The sequence below is a fragment of the Aythya ferina genome, assembly GCF_964211825.1.
Source record: "Aythya ferina genome assembly, chromosome: 3".
NCBI lineage: Eukaryota > Metazoa > Chordata > Aves > Anseriformes > Anatidae > Aythya > Aythya ferina.
In genome coordinates, this window is record NC_140298.1 from 1,116,153 (window position 1) to 1,136,968 (window position 20,816).

Below are 20,816 nucleotides of genomic sequence, written 5' to 3' on the forward strand. Positions count from 1 at the left end.
GGCTTTCCATCATTCATTTAATTTCCACAGCTCCCAGTGACCCACAGGGGAGCTGTGTAAGGAAGGACAGTGTGACCATGGCTCAGCTGCTCCCATGCAAACCCAGCCTCATGGGGTATTGATTCACACGCGCCAGTAGATTAAATTTTAACTGCTTTGGTTTACAGCCTGGAGTTTTAAAATAAACTGGAACCAGGGCCAGTTTACTTTAATGCACTGGCCATAAACGGCAGCAGCTATGAAGCAGCCCCGCATGTGGAGGAGCTGGGCAGAAGTCATACTCCCACTGAGGAAATGGCACAACTGAGGTGCCAAGGGATGGGGCAGATCCTTGGGGGAAATCTTTTCACCAACTTTGTTTTCCTGGTCTTTCCCCTGCCTGTTCTGGATTTTAAGCTGTGTGAAGCCAGATGTGAGATTACCATAGGAAAAAAATATCAACAGAAATATTAACAAAAAGGTCCAGTCCCTTGTGACTGGATTAGTAACCCCTCTTCTTCCTCATCACACAGCAACACAACTTGGAGTGCAAATTCTTCTGCCTTAGTCTCAAACAGAGCTACAGCTCTGGAATAAATTGGCAGCACTAATTATGGCATAGCATGACAGCCTTTTGGGCTGTATTCCAGAGAATAACATAACAGAGGATAAGGGATCCATTGGCTATTGGGGGAACACTTCCTGGGAAGTTAAACTTATTTCAGCATCTTGACCAGGGACTACAGCTGCAGCCCAACCAGCACCCCCCCCCCCCCCAGCAGGGTTCAGCAGAGCTCCATATAGAGGCAGCTCAGCTTGACTGAGCCCCCCAGAAACCTGTGGCACTGTTACCATGAGCCTGCCCAAAAGGGACCCCGTTTGGTCCAGAGTAATTTGGAGAAATGCTCCTCTGAGAGCAAATGAACATCAAGTTCTCCTTACTTGCTTTCTTATATTTTCATTGTCTGTTGGGACTTTTGAGTTTGGGAGACTTTCATTAGTGAAAATTACTAGAACATTGCCATTCAGTGAAAGGACAATTCTCAAAAAAATATGAGTCCAGTACCAAAGGTCTTAAAATAAATTTACAATGCTCACAAAAAATACATCAAGCAGGCAAACTGACCCTCTGGCAAGTACCTCTGAAAATACTGCTGTGTGCAATTCTGATCTCTGAAAAAAAACACCCTGAAGCCAGCCATCACCAAGAGCCTACAATCAGTGGAACAGAGATACACTAGCATCAATTAACACCACTAAATGTAATAGGGTAAAAAAAAAAAAAAAAAAGAGGGAGCTAATTAGATGTTTGAAAACTGATGTACCAGCTTGTCATTGCACTGCCTGACATAAACCCTGTTTAAATGCAGATTTCCATGTATTTCCATAGGCTTTTGGCAATCGGATACTGTTTTCATTTACCTGCAGGACTGTGAGAATCCATTGTGTACTACCCAAAGCCCAGCTCCAGCACCTGAAGCAGGGAGTGGAAGATCTCTTTCTGCTGGGGAGGGGAAAGAAGACAAGATAAGGCATGCATGTTTATTAAGGACCCTGAGCTAGGAGGCTGTCTCTAATTCATGCAAAGAGATATTTCTGATCATACACGGAGGCAAGCATGAACAGTGCGTGCTACTTATTTCACACTGCTGAGTTCCTTACAGCTTCTCATTTAGTTATGTGATACTTCACAAGCTCAGCTTCGCATGTGTGGGACAGTACCTGCAGGAAAACAGAATAAATCAGATAGCTTTTTGTCCATGTTTTACTTGCAGCACTGGTTCTCTCAGCAATTAAATAACTGCACTTTGGCAGTTATTTAAAAAACTGCAAAAGAAGCCACTTCTTTGAAAAAAGAAAGCAAGAAAAAAATCCACAAAAGCATTTTGTTCACCTGGAAGCAAGTACCGAACTCACTGAAACAAAGCTTTCTTCCTCCTTTTAAGAATCCTGATTAGTGCCATTGTGAAATAAAAAATATCATGCACAGTTCTATTTTTATTGTAATACTTCAGATAAAATATATCCAGCTATCATTTAAAATAAGAGCTGCTCTCAGCTGAATGCTGGCAGACAGCACATGCCATAAATCCTCCTGCAGCACATTCCTAGCTGCCCTGTGGACCCACTGTCCAGATCAGGAGAAAAACGGTGAATTTGTTGCTATATTATTCCAGCATAAGGTACTAATATTAGACTTCAAGGAAGCCATCTTGCACAAACATTTCAGTCTTTTAAATTGTGGCTGGTCAGGGAGCACCACTGAAAAAAAAGCATTTTACTGACACTCACAGTTTGCCTCTCCAAAAGGATAGACAAAAGCTGCAGCTTTTCTTCTCACTTGCAGGTTTGCAGTTTTCTAGTTAGCTTTATTTCTACTTCCCCCAACCGTTGAGAACTCTTCCAAAATAAAAAACACATTTAATATTTCATGAGAAATACCTTTTTCAAACAGCCACGCTGTGAAGGTAAATAAATGCAAGGTTTCTAGAAAGGAGTCTGTAGGAAACCATGCTTTATTTTTCTATGATAAATCATTTACTTTGCAAACGACTGATATTTTGTGAGTTATGAACATCAGACGAATACCTGTCTAGCACTTGCGCTGTTTCTTTTTCCCCCTCCTCATAGGAGACCTTTGTTGCACTCGTTTCATTATAATTAACTATGAGCTGCCGCTGGAGAAACAGCGCTACAGCCATCCTGGAGAGAAGAGGCCCACAAGAGCACCTGTGAGTACAGTGAGCAGAACTTTTCTAACCACCCAAAACAAAACATGGACAACAGCAAATGGCACAGGTGTGAAACACCAGCATCTTACAGTCACACCACTGAAATTATGATGCCATGCTTTACAGACAGGTCTTGTGCCACCTGCAAGGGGTAGGGGAAGAGGGCAGCATCCCCTGCATGACAGATCCATCCCCTCGGTGCACATCTTATCTTTGCCAGCCCCACCACACTGCTGCCTGCACACAAAACCAAGGTGGTTGCGCTCTGCCACCAGTCCCCTGCTCATCCTGCTGGGTGCAGAACATGCTCAGGAGCATCCGTCCCAAAAGGACGAAGGTGGAAAGTCAGTTTCTTCAAGTAAATCAATAACTATTTTCTTTTTTTCCTTACATGCTTGAACATCCCCAAGCACTTATTCTCACATCTGTTTGTGTGCTCCTGTCCCCTCTTCCACAAGCAGAGCACAAAACTCACAAGCTGCTCTTACAGGGGGAGCCTGGGACAATGGCTTACAGCAGCAACAGGCTGCTGGCTGCACAAAGCCACCCATCAGGCAGGGCTCCGTGGCTTTCTAACTTGTTGGTCAGCAAGTTAAGGTTTCTGCCTTCACACTTTTCAGACTAGAAATATTAAAGAGAGGTTTCACATAAGACTTCAAAACAAAATCCTTCAGTTTAAGGGTTGTACTGTTTCTTTGAGCAGTTTTTCAATGCTACTATTTCACCAGATTTAATAAAATCCCCCTTCCCTTTCTGACATACAACACTGATTAAAAAGGACATAACATCTCCAAAACACTGAACACTTCAAAATGGCATCAAATACTTAAAGCCATGAAGACTCCTTCCTATACACTGGGTGGTGTTTTACTGCTCTTTGCAGATGAGATTTATAACTCAGCCATACATGGTGATAAAGATTTATGACATGTCAGAGGAGTAAACCCCATTAATGGCATCTCAGCCACAGGGTGCTTACACACCCCAAAAAGCTGGCCAGGTCATCCACAGGCACTGCTCCATGGCCTCGCCCTGAGCTTTAGATGCCAAATGGGATGGGACAGCACATCTGCTGCAAGGGGCAGGCATGCATGCACCTGAGGGCAAGCCACAATTAATGTAGTCTTAATTGGCTAAAGGCATTGGAGCTGTGCTCAGTACAGCAGTACACGCTTTATGATCTGCCTGGGGAGCGGACTGGAAGCATAGGTCGGAGCCGGTCTGCAGGAGATAAGACAGTTTTCATGGAATTCAAGCCCTCGTCAAACAGAGCAGATGCTCCAGTGGGAGTGATGTCTGGATACACGACAGTTTGGGTAATGCAAAAAATCTAAAAAAGCATTGTTGTGAGTTTCAGGACAACAAAATGAAAACATAACCAGGGGTTATTTTCATTTTCTTCCTTGGAAATTTCCAAAGCATTTGTTTTACACTATTTCAAAATGAAAACAACATCTGAGATGATGTCCCCAGTCAAAAGCCCAAATGCTGTTCTGCTCTAGAAGGGCAGCTGTTCCCTTGCTTCTTCATTTGGAAAGCATGGTGGAGCAAGATGGGGGCTCTGTGCATAAGTCAGGCTTAAGTCAGGCTTAGACACAAGCCCAAGCTGCCCTCTCCTGCCCCAGCCCAGCACCGCCCTCCCCCCCCCCCCCCCCAAGACACATCCACAGTGATGCATCGGTCATATCACAGGGGTCTGGGTGGGGAAGCGAGACAAGCATTTTCCACGGCTCTAAAAATGCCTACAACTCCCACAGGAAGCCGTGTCCCTACAAAATGCACAGGACATCAGAAATCCTCATTGTTATATTGCCCGATGTCTAATTACATACGGTTCCATTTAAACTCTCAACATTAAATCATGGCCGGAACTGTACGGTCTAAGAACTACCTGGAAGGAAAATAAATGACATCTGCAATCCCTGAACTTGGAGCACATCTCAGTTTACAATATTAGTTTTTAAAAGGATATTTAAAACATGCAGCAGTTAAAACCCATTTAGTTAGTTATTTACCTTCCAATCCTCCTCTCTGCCTCTCCCCTAAGCCATAGATCCCATAAATGCAAAAAGACCTACTGACATGTGGTATTTTTTAATGCTAGGGAAGGTGTGTGACAAAATCTCGAAAGTTTTGAAAGTGGGCTACATTCTGCTAAACACAGCTAGATCTCGAAGTCCAGGCCAAGACATGAATTAGAGTTTATAATGCTGCAGAGAGAATACCAAGGAATTAAAAGAAAAACATTTCAGCTTGAGTAGGAAAGTTTTCTGTATTCTATTTTACAGCCAACTATAACTTTCACAAGATGAGTTATGTTTTCTGTTATTGGCATGTTTTTCAAGTTAAATAAAAACTGTTTTCCAGGAGAGGCACTGGTGAATCCTGCTTCCCAGATCACTCTTCCTTCTCTAAACCACAGTCTCTGCCCTGATCTATGTAATATTTTTAAATTTAGAACTGAAAACACCTCATGCCCACCCGTCCTCCCAGCAGATTAAGCATCCACATTGGGAGGTGTTCCTTACTGTGCCTTTCAGAGGTCTTCCATCATCCATTAGTAAATCCATACCACCCTTGTGCACTCCCAGTAACATCAGCTGCAATGCGGACATCCATTCATGTAATGGACACCAGGCACAGCTCCAGCCCCAAAACACCTGGCTAAGCTACAGCTCCATGCAGCACACCTTCCAGCTCACAGCAATGCACATTTGGAGGCCTGGCATAAGAACACTTGAACACAGGTCACAGTGCAATTTAAAGCTGAAGCAGAGCACCCGCACTAGTAGGGAATTAAGTTTAACAGTCAAGTAGGTTAAACATTTTCTGCTGAAAGTCTTTCTCATCAGAACAAGCAGGTCCATCAAACTCAACATCTGTGGGAAAAACCTTACTTCAACAATGCTTACTTTAAGAGGAGATACTGCTAAATGAAAGACTTCACCTACAAGGTGTCACAATCCAAATGTTTTAGGCTTGAATATTCCAAAATATTTTGTTTAGAAAGCAGTGACTTTCCCGCAGCATAGTTAATCCTCAACTTCTAACTCCACCAAGCAAGCACACAACATTTCCACTGGGAGGAAATTACACATCTGGCTGCATGGTGAAGTCCCAGCACTTCCATTAAGCCATTGTTCATCTCTGTGCACAGAGCAAGCCCTCAATGCTGGTCACACCTGCTCACTGCTCATTCCCCCCAAGCAGGACAGGCCCAGCTCAGACAGCAATACTAATTTCTCCCTGTCCCACACACCAAGGCGCAGCAGCAAAATCAAGAGAGACCGAAGTCCCTTCCTTACCTCTGCTCCTCCAGCAGGCAGCAGGGGTCCTCCAGCACCCTGGCACAGCACAGAGTCCCAGTCACTCAAAAGAACATGGGCCTGGAAGGGAACAGGTAACAAGAAGTCAAAATCCCAGGAAGAGTTGGAATGAGACAGTCAGCTGCAGGGGTAAACTCATCTGCTGGGGATGTGACTAATCCAATTGCTCAGATTCATTTTCTGAAACTCAGAACTGGGATGAGCAGTTAATACCAGATGTTCAACTGCTCCAGACACTTGAATGGGTTTTGGATACAAGGAAAAAAGTGTACATTGGAGACAGGGTTTGTGGTTAAAGCATTAGGCTAGGAGGCAGCTCTCGTTTCACAACCTAGCTGTGACTGGCTTCCTGAAGCCATGCTCACACTGCCTGCTCCTCCTGGCACCCAAACAGGGGCAGAAGCCGAGGGCCCAGCTCGGGGCTGGGGACACACTGTAAAACTTGGCTGCTCCATTTGGGGCTGAACAGGAACAACATCCACCACACTGAGCTAAGTCTCCACAACAGTGCAGAAACCTGGTCAGCTCATCTTTTTTCACAAGGAAAAAGAGAGCCCTTTAATTACTGTAACTCTAGTCACACCAGGCAGTGCTGGTCTGCTCCTGCTGCAGCACCATGGGGCTCAGCAATGGAGCACTGTCCTCAAACCTGTGAGCTTACCCAGCAGGGACTGGGAAAAACCGGTGCTTTCATTTGCTTCAATAGCTCTAGGAACCGGGATAGGGGACTTCAGAGGTTAAAAAAACCATTTGTGTACTAATGAGGTCTCAGAAAGATTGAGCATCAATACACTGATGCCAGCTAGTAAACGTTTTTTTTATATCAGAATATTGTTCTGGATAAGACCTCAGCTTTCCCCAAATCAGCCACTGATGTCAGTGGGCCAAGGTTTCACCCCAGGCACAAAGGGAAGACAACACAGGGAAAACACAAGGTTTGGTGCTGCAGGGGGGTCTGATGACAAAGCCTGCAGGCACAAGCAAGGGAGCAAAGAAAGGCCAAGACTACTCTGTTCATTAGTCTTAATGAAGGAGAAAAGCTGGTGAATGGAAATTTTAATAGGCAGCTTTAGCAAGAGCAACATTTACTTTTATTTGCCTCAGAGATTCAAATCTCTTGCCAGACTCACACTTTCTTAGGCCCCAACCCCTCCTTGTATTTTATTTTTTATTTTTCCCCATGCTGCAGCCTCTCAGGTCCCTCAGCTGTCTGGGCAGCAGCCACCCTCACCCATGAGGGGTGAGCACCCAGAGCCACTCACAGCAGCCCAGCCCCAGACATGCAGCAAGCCCTCACCCACCACCAGCATCCCCTGAACTAGGTGAGAGGTGCAAGACAGCTCAGAAACAGAAGGTCATACAAAGCTTCAGAGAACATGGGTTTTGGGGTGCCTGCATGTTTTTGAACAATGTGGCTTTTATTTTTTAGAATACAGGCACCATTTATCTTTTATTTACTCTTTTGCCAATAACATTAACTGCTTGCCAGTTATAAAACAAATACAAAACACAATGAATTAAATCATCAGGGACCAGAAAACAACCTAGAATATTACAAGCACATAAAGCTCTAGGAGCATGTGTGTGGGAGCCCATTTAACCTCCCCTTATCTGGGGCTAGGTCCAATAAATTCCTCGGGCACACAGGGGATTTGGGGGCTGGATCCCAAAACAGAATTTTCCCTACAATTAATTCTCTGTGTATTGGGGGGCTCAGCAGGACCCTGTCCACACTTCTTGTTTCCATTGGGGTTTCTGACCCAAAACCAGCTGTTCTTGGTGAGAAGTGATCCAGAGCCAGTGACTAACAACAGCTTCAGGGCACCACCCCATTGTTCTGCTATGCTGGGCCTCACAGGGCACAGCTGACAAACAGAACTATCACCCTTTTTCTAGAGAGCAGTTAGAAAGGCACCTCGAGTGAAGTACCTGAAGGTGTGGCCCCCCAGCTGCATTCAAGCCAACAATAATGTTCAATAAAGCTTGTATTATTTTCTTAATGTCTACCCCAACAAATACCATGGGAAACAGGTACAGGTATGGCCATGCTCAGGGGTAAATTGAAGTAGTTCTTACAGAGGCCCCTGAGCCATTCTCCAACTAACAGCTCCGGTAGTGCAGCCAGGAATAGCTAATTGCAGACACAGCAGCTAGCAGGGCAGCAAAAGGCACCCTACCTTGCCTGGAGCCAGGCAGGATGGGAGAGCTGAGCAGCCCTGAAAGCAAGGAAACCCCACTGTGCAGGGAGCCCAGACAAGTCCTCACCATCCGTGTCTCCTAGCTCAAACCCCTCCTTCCTCCTGGGGAGATGCACCTGAGCACCATCAGGGCACACAGGCAGCAGGGGCACCCACAGGCACCCAGTGTCTGATGCACATCCACAGCACCCTGCAGCACAGAGCCCAGCGGGGAGATGCTGTGCCCTGTGGGCAGCTCTCCTCACTTGCAAAGCCTCCAGATCACTCACAAAACACATCTGGAATAGAAATCCCGACTGTCCAATTCCCCCAGCTCGGAGCCCTGCAACACAGAAGCACTCAGCAGTAATGTAATAAACAGCATCCACATGCTCAACTTTTTCAGTAGCCACATTTTATAGCCTGCCTGAGATCCAAGCCTAGAGGAGTCATTTTGGAAGGACAGAAAAGGGAAAATTATAGTAATTTCGCTAAGCAGTGATTGTCCCGCCTATGTGCAGACAGTTGATGTATTGGAACGGTTTATTTTCTTAGAAAATAAGCATTGTGGGTTTTCAGCCTGGCTTCCTAAAGAAGTGGGGTTTGTGTAATCTCTCAAGTACACATCCCTCCACCAAACCAGAAGCGTCTTCCCATTGCTTTTCAGTCTGCTGCTCAGCCCTGGCCAAACAGGAAAAAGAATTAGATCTCAACAAATTAGGGGGGATAAAATGAAAACTAGCAGATGCCCATAGAAAAGAGCCTCTATTAACACCTCTGCTAAGAGGGAAGGTAAGCTCCCTCCCAGCACCCACTGGATGTTCAGGACACATCCCAGGGAGGCAGCAGCACACACCCTTACAAATAACCCCAGCACAGTCTCTTGCTCATTGAGACTGCAAGCTGCAGAGCCCAGCCATCCAGCTGCTACCAACGTAGCACAGCACAGGCATCAATAACTTCCATGTGCCTACAAAGAGGAGCTGCAGCCCCTGAGCTATCAAGCTGGCAGCTTGTAACATGTTTATTGGAGGCAAAGCACAGCCACTCCGTTCCTCTCAGCCAGCAGCAGCTATTGCTTCACCAAAAAGCCCCCCAGAGCCCTTCATAACCAAACCAGCTGCACATTGCAGCCTGGTCATCAGCCCATTCACAGCCCTCCCACATCTTTCTCTATTTTCCCATATCTTATCACCTTACATTTGCTCAGGCTCTGCCCCATCCTCTTCTCCAAGACATCTCCTGCTGCAATACCACCAAACTCCCTGGGAGCCTCACACCCTCTCCACAACCCCATTGCAGCAGAGCTGGGCCAGGCCCCACAGGGGAAGGGACAGCATAGAGGGACCCAACCAGACACCAGACACCAGACTCCAGACCCCCCCCCCCCCCTCAAGGACCAACCAATATTGCTTCCCTGGGGAGGGCTTAAATAGGCCTGAGCAGCTGGGTGGGGAGGTGACAATGTGGCACAGGTGTGGGGGATCAGCACCCCGGGGCTGCCTGGCCCCTGCCTAAGTGCAGGTGCCTGGGGGCCAGGGGCTGCTGGGCTGGTCCCAGCTGGGATAGAGCTCCCTGGCACAGCCTGAGGGTGCCCATTCACTGCTCTTGCTCCCACCATGCTGCTGCAATCAGAGGCAGCTGTGTGCCTATGGGGCGCTCGTAGGGGCATGGGGTAAGGGCCTCCCTTCACTGTGAACATGCAGGCAGGGAGCAGAGACTACATCTGAAGTTGAACACGTTTTTGGAAATGCAGCGTTGCCCTGTTGAAATTTCCCTTCTCAGTTTCCTCAAGTCCAGTGGCGTTATTTTGGAGCCCACAAGCAGGTGGGCTCACAGCAGGTGTGGGGATATGAGAAGCACATTTCTGGGACGTTACACGCACAGGTGAAGGCATGGGGTGGCTGGGGCAGGGGCTGCTACAGGCAGGGGCAGCCCTAGTGACACAGCCACCTGAAGTGCCACCACATGCAGCCACACGGCTGTCCCAAAGCCTCCCAGCACCATGGGCACTCCGCCCCTTCCTCCGCTGACATTTTGTCTTTCAGCAGGAGGGTGATGGTTACGCTGCTTGGACTGCTCAGTAAGACAGTGCCCATCATGGAAAATCATCTGAGTGCAGGCTTTTCTTTCTTTTTCTTCCTCTTTTTCTACTCTTTGTTAGTGACCACCCATAGGCACAGTTCGGCTCTGGCAGGCTGCCCACTGATGAGTTTTCCACACACCATTGGCTTGTGGGCAGCCAGCAGGCTCTGCCTCTGTGCCTGTACAGCTCAGCCCAGCCCCTGCCTTTCATTATTTTCCTGGTCCGAGTGTGTGTTTGCTCTTCTTCACCTTGATTCCTGGGAAGGCAAACATCTGATGCTCGGGTCACACGTGAAGGAAATGACATTCCCAGCTGAATATGCTGTGTCACCCCCTCGCATGTAAAACGCCCACTATAACCTCTGCTTCCTCTGCAGTGTTAAAAAGCCTCAAATAAAATAAAATAAAATAAAATATAATGACAAGGAAGAAAACTAAGTGACTAAGGGTGAAAAAGGAATGGACAGCAGCTTGGTGCCGCTGGACAGTTCTCCACTAACCTAGCAAATGTAAATGCATCAGTAAATGCAAATATACTTTTTTTTTTTTTCTTTTTTCTTTTTTCCTGGGGCTGTAGCCTGCCCAATGAGACAGTGCCAAGAAACGCTGATGTCCAGCACTCTCACTTTGCCGTTTTGTGTGGGTTATTGGGGGTGCAGACCAGGGATTTGCCTCTGAGCTCCAGACAAGCGGATTACAATATCTCTGGTGCCCTTTTTACTCTCTTTCTAATACTTGGGAAGAACTTACAATAGGAAAAACAAAAACAAACAAAAAATGCTGGTGGGGTGAGCGAGCGCTGACATTTGGCAGAGGAGCAAGCTAGGAAGTGGTGCAAGGGTCTGCTTTGTGCACCCATGGGTGCGCACTGCTGGGGTGGCTGGTGGCAGCCCTGTGATGGAGAAGCCTGGGGGGTCCTCATGCGACTCACCAGAGGGTTGCGCTTGCTGCCTTTGAAGCGCCAAGCTCCCCAGTGAGAGCTGGGAATCGGTGGTGATTTACGGCTGTTTGGACAAGTGGCGAGCAGCGCAGGCGGGTGGAAGCACCAGGCAGAGGGGCACGGTCCCCGCAGCCCCACACATCTCTCGCCTTAATTGAGTGGTTTTGTTGGGGTCGCATGGGCAACATCACAGGTGCCTTGGCTCAAAAGGAGAAGGTGTGGGAGCTGTTTGGTGTCACCAGGTCATCCTGAGGTCCCCCGCATGTCATCGTACCTTGTAGCCAGCTGGGCTGCATGGGATGATGGCCTTGCTTCGTCCCCACTGTGGCTGTCAGGGCAGCGAAACGTGTCGGAAGGGAGGGCTGAGGATTGGGAGGATTCAGAAAAATATCTGCATAAATCACATTGGCTAAACTCATACTTGTCATCTTCAATTATTTCCAGAACTTCCTGTCCAACCCACAGGGCTAGAAATATCAGAGTGTCTAAAGGCGGGAATTCACACAGTGTCCCTTGGCTGCAGCAGCGGGAAATTTAGGAGGAGTCCAGATGGCACGAGAACAGCCTTGAAGCCACCAAAAAACAATTGCTTTGCCTTTAGAAGGGCACCAAGGAAGGCACCAAGCACAAGGGCCTGCAAAGGGTTCCCCTTGGCAGGTGTCCACCAGCTCCTCCTGCCTGGACCCTGCAGCACCCAGCAGCCCCATCCTCCCCCCTGTGAACCTTGGCTGCAGCACAGTTGGGTGCCAAGGTTCAAGTAGCCACCACCACGACTGAGCAGGTCCCAAAGCCAAGGGTAGGAAAGCTGAGGGGCGCGGACAGGGAAAATGCCACCTCAGGAGCAATGCCGTGGAGAGGCCCCTCAGCAGGGACAGGAGGTCTGCCCACTGCCATGCTGTGCTGCTGCCTCCCTGACCCGCTGCACAGAGGTACTCAGGAACAGTGAGTTCTCGAAGAGAAAAAGAGCCCACGGACTGATTGCTATGGGTTTACGTGTCTATAAAGCATCATTTGTTTGGCTTTGCAGGCTCCAAATGAGATGAAAAAGGCTGCTCCTGCAGGGCTGCCAGCTCACCCCAGCAGAGAGTTTAACAAGTCTGAGCCTGAAGATGCTTTGAGCATGACTCCTGGCAGGGGAATTTTTGTCTGATTGTTTCTTTTTCCAAAATGGAAACAGGAAATCAGAGCTGGTAAACCGATTTTGGACAGAGAAAAAAATTAGAGAGCCGGGGAATGAAACAAAGAGAAACCTTCCACCACCACTGGCAAAAGAAACCTTTTACTGGCCAGCCTCGCATTTCGCCTCGCATTTCCCCTCGCAGCCCAGAGCTGCTTGTTTTGCTCATTTCAGCCTTATTTTCTGCTCCTGAATTCTTCCGCCTGCTTGACTTTTGGCCCCAGTCAGGCCAGCCTGTTTGCCCACCTCTGCCTTTGAGCCCCTTGCTGCAGCTGGTGGAGCCACAGCCATGTGGCACCCATCCTGCAGCCATGTCCTTGGGGCAGTGTGAGCTGTGCCTCTGGGCTGCGAGCTCTAGCCAGGCTCTGCTTCTGTTTGCTGATATCTCATAAAGCTGCGGATTGACAGTGGTTTTGAAATGTGCTCTTCGACCGCTGCCTGATCCTCACTGGCTTTAATTCCCCCACCTGAAGTATGTTTTAAAAGAGATTAAAATTCACCTTATCCACTTCCCATGCATTTTAAAATTCTGGTGTTGGAGCAAGAATGACCATGAAGTGGGCTGAAAGAAGGATTTTCAGAGAAAAAGAAGAGTTTAATTCTCATGGATATTTTCCCATAGCTTCTCCTTTTTCACAGCAAATCACAGTGTTGGTGCAGGGGGATGGCAGGCCTGTAGTCCAAAACAAAGCACTGTGCTGAGCACCCAAGAGCGCTGTGCCCCTGCTCAGGGCCTAGACATCTGGCAGTGCCTGCAGATGAGTGGCTGCCATGCATTTAGTTTAATTTAATTTATTTCCCCCAAAGGAAGCACGTTCTGTGCCCTCACCCTTGATGCTGCTGGAGAAAGGAGCATGTTGCCCCTTCCTGCTCGCCCTTGGCTCCTGCTGGCCCCAGCCAGACATGCCTGGCATTTCCCAGCCCCATCACTACCAGGGCAGCTCTGTCCCACATCTGGTGCCTGCACACCCGGGGTACAACTGTCCTGAAGAAATTGTATGGCTTTTCTTGGGGGGGGGGGGAGAGGGGGAGGGGGAGGTCAGATTAAGACAAGGTTGCTTATTTTCTTATTTATCTTTCAGCATTATTAATTTCTTTCTGAGAGCTGGGTTATGCTTTGGTTCATTTGAGTTTAAGGAACTTGCTGCGGTGAGGAAGGTGACAGGGCTGCATCATTTCCCAAGGACTGTTGTCCCTTTTCTCCTTGCCTGCTGTGGGAGAAGGAAGCCCCCATGTCACCACGAAGGCTCCTGTATCTCCACGGGCTGCCCCCTGCTCTCATGCCACAGTTGTAGCTAAGCCAGGGGCATGGCTCCCAATTTCAGCCAGGGAAAAACTGTAGGAGGAGGTCAAGAGTGTCCCCAGGCGCATCCTGCACAGTGCTCTGGGTCTTCAGGCTTTCCCTGTCCTCCTCCTCCTCTCCCTGTCCTTTGGGGAGTGAGGAGATTATCTAAAACTGCTGTATCCTGAGGAAGGAAAAAAAATCTTCTCCACATTCCCTTTTCTTTCAAATAAAAGAAAATATGATATCGGAGTTTTGCACTGAAATTATTGTAATATTCTTTCTTTTACAAGCGCCTTTAAAGTTCATCTTTACGGTTCCGATATTGAAACCATTGCAAAAGAATTGTTTGTGGGGATTATTTGACTTTTTATTAAAAAAATCAAAAACAGGTGGGTTTCTCGTCATCTGCACTTAAGTTTTTAATAAAAAGTAAAAGTTCTGGCACATCACCCACTCTTTTCTTTATTTCTCTCTCTCTCTCTCTCTTTTTTTTTTTTTTTTTTTTTTTTTTCATTCTCTCTTTGGCCAAAGATAGGACACATCTTTTTTGCTTTTGTGTCCAGGAATATGATTCAGGCCCAGAGCGCACATGCCTATACACTTGCAAGTACAGAGAAACCCTGAGTTCATCATCCCGAGATTTGTCTGCTGGGTCTCCAAAGGAAGCACGACTCGTGCGGTCATGCTGCCTGCCTGCAATCTCCTGCCCCAAATGACTCCTGAACCAGGAGAATACCTCTGCCCCGATAAGTGACTGGAAAGCACCCATGCGTGGCTTCATGCACACCTGCCTTCTTCTCAGGGCGAGGGCATGGAGATGGAGATGCCACCTCACTGTCCATATGGGCAGGCTGGGACCTTGGGGGACGGCCAGCATTGCCACGGAAAGGTGGGCACCCCCCAGCCCCATGCCCCACCGAGCACCCCCTTCCCACAGGTGGAAGCGATCTGGAGAGCAGCCACACTCGAAACCCGCTGCATGTTCCCGGCCCTGCAGGAGGGGCTGGTTTTGGTTTGGGGATGGTGCTAACACCCGCTAGCTGTTTCATTACCTTGAATTCAACTTTTTCCCAGAGTTTTTCCTCCTGCTGCAAGGGTTTCCTGTATTCTGCTTATCACATTTTATTCCGTCTGCTAAATTCAAAAGGAAATAAAAGTTGGATGAAGCTCATAAAGCTCATATGAAGCCTGAGCACTGAGGTGCCTGGCAAGAGCAGGCTGCTGCACCGGGCTCGCCTGCTCTCTGCTTTCTCCTAGGCTTCTCTTTCACCTTAACAGGCTGCAATGAAATTGCCAAAGACCAAATCACACGGAGGCAAGGCTCTTGGCATGCAGCATTTTGTGCTGCAGACCTTCCCCATTGCACCGCTGCCTGCTAATGCAGCTGCTGCCTTCGTATTTGAAAGTTTCCCCTGTGTAGCTGTGTTGAAGGACTGCGCTTCAAAACACTCAACCTGCAGCTGCCGGCTTCCAAATCTGACATTATCCTGTTGGAAAGCCACAGCAAAGGCTCTTGTTGGCAGGCCCAGCAGCTGGCCAGCTTTCGGAGGGACATAAAAGAACATGATGCTGGTTTGAAAAGATGAAGATTCTTGTACATACCTTTGTTTGAAGCCCGTCATGCCTAAATCCAAGTGGAAGCAGTACATCAGGTGGAGAAGGGCTCCAGGATTAGGCAGTTGTGTAAACATCACTATTTGACAATTATTGATGCAATATATATATGTGCCAGTATTTTGAGGTCAGATAAATATGAGTACATAAAGCAAAATGAATAGTTTTTGATCTTGTCCAGTTCTTTATTAATCTGGCTACAAATTGCACTTTTTTTTTTTTTTTTAACTCTTTCCAAAGCAAAAGGTAACTATGTGAAACCTTTGCTCAAAAAGCCTGTCCCATGATATGTTTCCATTGAAAAATTGTGTCCTCAGAACATGACACATCTTTCTATTTGCATCCTGACAGATGAATCCCGTTAATGTTGCTGCTGAAGGAAATGAAGCCAGCCTTCCAAGTGCAGAGCTGGTACGAACAAGATTTTCATTTGCAGATTTTGGGGTTCCTCCACTGAGACCAATAAACTCACCCAGGGAATCAGGCATCATGTCACCCTGAGGATGGCTCATCCTGGGCTTCACCTGATGTGCTCGGGCTCTGGCACATTATTCACATTGTCCCACAGCTGCTTTCTGTGCTTCTGCCTGGGACTGGTGGTCACAGCCTGAGACAACCACTCCGCAATATTTCCCAATGATCTGTCTGGAAACCCCCTACAAAATAAACAGCTCTTTGAGGTATGGATCCAGGTCTGTGCAGGGAAGGCAAACAAAAATTGTCTTGCCCTAGCAAGAGGAGAAAGATTGGATGACACCAAACAAGCGAGCATACAGCATCACCAGAAACAAGCTCCAATTTGTTAATGCATGAGCTGATCCCAAACCAGTCAAATTCAACTCAATTTCCACAAAGGAATCCTGTTTTCTGCCAGCTTTCGTCTCCTAGAGCTGATGGTCCTCCTGCATGCTCTCTGAACGGGATGGAGGGTCCGTGCCTGTCGTGAAGCCTTGTAGCAGAAATCAGTTAGGGCAGCACAAGGACCTTTGGGACCGTTGTCCTTGCTTGCAGGTGTCAGAGCTGGGAGCAGCTCATGGCTGAGGAACAAACCTGCTGGTGGGCAGCTCTGAGCAACAACCCATCCCTGCACCTGTGTGCCAGCAGCCAAGTTACCTCTGTCTGAGCAGGGACTCTGCCCACCCTGGCAGGTGAAGACCTGGCCACGGTCATTCAGATTTTCTCCTAACCTGGTCTCCGTGAAAGAAGCTGAGAGTCAGGGGTAAAGACTGCAAGACTTAGAAGCCCTAGCAGGGCATGACAGGAGGCTCAGGCTGAAGTAGAAGGGACCCGGGGTACTTTATGTGTTGTGTTTGAGCATTAATTAAGCCACCACAGTACAAGGCGTGAGAGGCATTTGGCTGGTAACAGACCAAACCTCTCCATTCTTGCCACTTCAGTACTGCGAGAAGCTGGAAGCAGCCAGCACACTGGAGTGGCCATCCTGCAGAATGATTTGGGCTAAGAAAGCAGCCCTTTGTACTGGGGGAGAAAGCAAAGCCAAAATAATGATGTGTGGGGCTCTTTGTCCAAAAGCCAACGGCCCGGTCATTTTCCTGAGACTGAGAGATCCAGTCTTCTCAGGCTATTTCCACATTAGAAACCCAGCAGATCATGTTTCTGTAGCCTGCAAACCATAAACGGCCATTCTTTCTCCATGCTCCAGCAGAGGCTGTTTTCTCTGGCCAGGGCACACAGCTCCGGTCGTGCCTCGTCCCATCTGCGCCGGGGCTCGGTTTTGGCCATGAGCACAAGCCACCACGGCATCCATCTGGGGTAGCAGCGAGAAAATGACTTTAACCGGGGTGGTGGGACAAATGGCAGCTGAGTGGCTGTGGCAGCAAAAGGCAGCAGGACCAGAGCAATGCTGGGTGTCATCCCCAGCACTGTGATCCTGCACGCGGTCTGTGGGGCCACCGGCTGCAGAAGGGCACTGCCCAGAGCAAAGGGTAAGGGTGCCTGCTGCCATGGGCAGGGAATTCGCTTCTCTGACTGCACAGAGCACACCCGTCTGGGTATCCTGTGTGGGTTGTAATCCCCCTTTACCTTCCACTTACTTTGCAAGAACTCAGAAAAAAGTAATTAAAAAAAATAAAGACAAAATTATTATTATTAGTTTTCTTCAAAGATCACTACTCTTCAATAGGATAAGTGACCTGACTATCAGTTATTAGCTGACTAAGGAAATAAGTGATACCAGCTGTGCTCACATAAATACCGGTATGGGGAGGGAGTCAGAAACGAACCAGCCGAAAGTCTCCCAATTTTTTATTGCACTGAAGGAAAAGATTGAGCAATGTTGAGCAGCTACTGGAAAGGGAACTCAGTGCCCTCCAACTTTTTTCCTTTAAGGTTTTGTCTCTTTAGCCCAGTTCAGAGGACAGGGGAAGTGTTTGAGGTCTCATAAAACTCTGTGCCTGGCTTTTGCTATGAATCATGACTTTTTTTTTTTTTTTTTTTTTTTTTTTTTGCCATTAGCATGTGTAGCCAGGAGTGAGTTGTCCTACCCAATCATGCCCTGCGAAGACAGAAGCACCGTCTAACACTCACACCAGAGGGGTTACCAAAGACGGTCAGAACATCTGGAGAGAATAAATACTCTGAAAAATCCCTGTTCCCAGAGTAGACAGCCCTATAAAATAGACCTGCTGGGAGCCAAATTAAATGGGAGGAAGGTGTAAATGGATTCCTTGCTCTGGGTGGAGAGGCAGTGGAGCCAGGGGACGCGTTCCCAGCGATGGAGCAGCTGGGCTCCTGAGGAGGATGCTCTGCCCCGTGCATCTCTGCCTCCCCTCCAGCATGGCCACAGGGAGGCACCTGGGGCACTGCTTGGATTAAACATCGGCAGCAAATATCCACGCAGCACCTTTTGAACTGCTGCTGGCAGCTTGCCGTGTTCGCTGCAGCTCCACTGCATTGCTGCGTCCCAGGGCCACTGGGACCATTGGAGCTGGTGGATCTGGGTGCTGTGCAGCAGCTGCACAGATGCTGCGTTTCAGGAAAAGGGACTCCACGCTTAGAGGAAGTTCATAGAAGGGCACCAGAAGTGCATTAAGCCAGGAGTGTTTGCCTGGCGTTGCAGGCGCGCGTGCCTTTTGCAGCACTGAGGATTAGCTCTGTGTATTTTCCTCATGTGAGGCAATAGCAGGACAAATTTGAAGCTCCAAATAGAGCAAGGGAGGGGAAAAGAAAGTCATGAGAGCAGATGGATTAAGAAGTGACAGGTCATGGGATAAACAAATGGTTATTGAGTGACAGAGCTGCAACTCTCCCCTTCTGGAGACATGGCTGGTGGCAAGGGTGGACCAGGAGAGCTGGTGTCTAGGTGAGATAGGGGGGACTACTCTGGCCCTGTCCGTACCCACACTCAGCTACAAAGTGTCACCCAGACAGGGAAAGGGAGCCCCAGCCCCTGATTAAGCCAGAGCTCATGGGAAGAAAACATTCCCCCTGCTGACACTGGCTATGTTCTGTAGGCTGCAACAGTGTGATGAATCCTGTATTCCTAGGCAGAGCATTTGAATCTGTCCTCTTTTAGAAGAAAAAAATATATATTATCAATATTTTCAGATTTTTCTGTTAAAAGGTCCAGAAAAAGAACCCTCAAAATGTAGTCAGAGAATGAAGGCAAAACCACACTCAAAACATGCACCCAAACAGTAATTCCTATTAAGCTAGCCATGGACATCCCCAACATGACACAAATTTGGGATTTTCACTGCCTGTTATCTCAATAACCCAATAGCCTGCAAGATCAGCAGAGGACTCTTCTCCCCCTCAATCACTTTTCCCACTTGGAAACCTCTCATTTCTTCCTCAGCTTTGCACAGCATGTGGTCACCTGCTTGCGTTCACCTCATTATTTGGTGCAATCTTGGGATAAAACAGATCCAGAAGTGTCCTCCACCCTCAGCCGCTGAAGAACATAGGGAAAGAGATGTTTTTACAGTGTCTGTCAGTAATTCAGAAATAAAAAAAAAAAAAAAAAAAAAAAGGAGGGGGAGCAACCCTGGGCAGGAACAGATACATTTCCATCTTCTGCAGAGCTCTCTCAAACACAAAGGATGCCTTAGGTTGCCACCTAGTGACTCTGAAGGCGAAGGACCTGCTCTCTCCGGGGAACCACTGCGGACAGGTTGGATGTGAGGTGCCCGCTCTGAGACCTCGGCTGCCCACTGAGCCTGTGCTCCGGAGCCAGCTCGGGATGCCAGCACCGGTGGCCTCCTGGTCCCCCTTAAGACCTTCTCCCTCTGCACACAGTGAGCCACATCGATGAGTTTCCTGCAGGCTTTTCATTGTCAGTTAGGGAGTGACCCACAAAAACATAGTGCAGCTGGAGCACAGCAGAAAAAAAACCACCAAATTAATGGAAAACCCTCCAGAGCATCCTTAATGCGTCATCCTAATCAGAGTACAAATATACCTGGCTGGCAAAAATCTTTTACGGCAGCGGTGCTCAGTGGGCGATGCTGCCCAGAGGTGTTTCCCCTCCCCAGCCTCGATGCCCTGCTCCCAGCCATCACACACAGGCTCACAAGGCGTGGGAAAGGGCAGCTGGAGAAGGTGTCTTTTGGCAAAAATTTGATAATAAAGGTCTGGCAAGGAGTTTTCATTTAGAAATCTCTCTCCATTTTGCTTTTTAAGAGCCTTGAAACATGCAATGTCAAGCAGCACACCTCCAGCCGCATAGAATGGCTTGCTAAGTACCAAAGCATTTGCCTCAATTTTGCACTATGATTTCTTTTATAAGACTTTGGGTGAATTAATCTGGGGTGAAAAAAAAAGGAAGAAGCATCTGAAGGGTTGCTCTCAAGCCAGCTTCAGTCAGCTATTCAGACAGCTGCAGGGCTGGGGGATGTTTTGCCCTCAATGCTTTTTGGAGCTCCGTTTCTTGCAGCTCGGTACTGAAAAGCAATTGGAAAAGGAGGGAGAGGAGGTCCTGGAGCCCTGAGGGAGGCCATGTAGAAAACACAGCAGGCGTGCTCCATGTTCAGGAGGGCTGCACAGAGCTGTTCAGAAGAGGAATGCTGGTAAGAAACAGCAACCGAACGCACAAAGCACAGCAGCATCACTGTGCCACAGCATTTTCCCACCATTTTTTCCCTTGCATAAGGTGCCTGCTGTGGCCCAGGCCAACAGCGTGGTGACAATGTGCCCAGCCAAGCACGGGGCTGGCAGCACACAGGCTCCATCCCTCTCCCCAGTGCCATTCATCAAAGGCGCTGACAGACTCTGCCATTTCATAAAGCTGTCTTTATGCCCAGAAAAGTGCAGGGACACCCCTCCTGCTGCTCTAACTGCTCACTTGCTCAGCTCAAAGGCCCCGGGAGGGTTGTCAGCGGGGAGTATTTTTTAATTTATTTATTCAAGGAGGGGGCGCGTGCCCCCGGCCGTGAATGAGGGGTGTGTGACCTGGCACCCCATAACTCCCGTGCCCTGACAGCGCCCACGGCTCCCTGTCGGCTGTCTTACGCCCTGGTGACAGCCGTGCGGGATGGCGCATT

The 20,816-nt window shown here is 48.3% G+C and overlaps 1 long non-coding RNA gene across 1 annotated transcript; it reads right to left on the reverse strand.

The window, feature by feature from the left end:
* Positions 1-1,507: 1,507 nt before the first annotated feature.
* On the reverse strand, positions 1,508-9,630 carry LOC311434753. Its single transcript, XR_014691710.1, has 3 exons — positions 9,415-9,630; positions 6,017-6,097; positions 1,508-1,701 (listed from the first exon to the last, which is right to left on the reverse strand). It is a non-coding gene; the product is annotated as an uncharacterized lncRNA (long non-coding RNA).
* Between the last annotated feature and the right edge of the window lie 11,186 nt (positions 9,631-20,816).